The sequence below is a fragment of the Theobroma umbraticum genome, unplaced genomic scaffold, assembly GCF_002168275.2.
Source record: "Theobroma umbraticum cultivar Fairchild unplaced genomic scaffold, ASM216827v3 scaffold_55.0, whole genome shotgun sequence".
Classification (NCBI taxonomy): Eukaryota; Viridiplantae; Streptophyta; class Magnoliopsida; order Malvales; family Malvaceae; genus Theobroma; species Theobroma umbraticum.
Genome location: NW_018397270.1, coordinates 907,252 through 908,238, shown reverse-complemented (window position 1 = coordinate 908,238; position 987 = coordinate 907,252).

Genomic DNA, 987 nt, shown 5'->3' with positions numbered 1-987 from the left:
GTCTAACTTCACTATTTAAGTGTGTATGATAAAGTTAATTCCCTCATTAAAATGAATAATTAAAAACAAGATCATATAATCGATAAGTTAATCAGTTGAAGTGTCAACGATGAAAAGAGTTAGTGCAAACGAGGCTTGTGTAACTGATTATTAAAGAGCCTTAATCAATTAAGAAATGGATGGGCTACAAGTTGAAGCAAAACAGAAAAATCCTAATTAATTAGCAGTAGGCTTAACTAATTAAGAGGGTGTTGGACAAAGGAAAACAGAAGTGTGCTAATCAGTTAAGACATGGGATTAATTAGTTAGAGCACAAGAATTGAAGAACCTCTAAGCGTCAAAATTCAAATTCGAAATAAGTCTAACTATTGAAGGGAGCCAAAATGAGAAAATTCAAATTTAAAAATTTTATAATTGATTAGAGCTTGTATTAATCGGTTAAGTTGAAGGAAGTGAAGCTCTGTAACACCCCGTACCCTCGTATAGGAGACAATAAGACTATATTGAAAAGATGAAGGGTCAATTAACATAAATTTAAGTAACAAACAATGGTGATGGGTGAAAGAAATATTTTAGAATAAAATATTTCGTATGAGAGAGAATAATAAATAAATAATAATATTGTTAACGGGAATAAATTAGCAAATTAAAAAGTGATTTGGAAGTGAACCGGGATAAAATATGATCCTTTGATACCTGAGGAAACAAGTGGAGAATTTTAAAATAAAATAATATTTTATTAATAAAATAATACTTAAAATATTAATATTTTATCTGCTATTGGAATTAGTCATAAAAGAGGATTCTATGACTACTCTAAGTGGAGGAGGAGAAGTAATAAAGGATTTTGAAGAAAAATGATGTTAGTGGGACTTGCGTATCTTTATTAAATAAAGCTAGAGCAGGTAAATATATATTTAAATATTATGGTGATACCTTGGCGAAGTGTAAATTTTATATTTTGTTTGTACACATATAAGAGGAGGA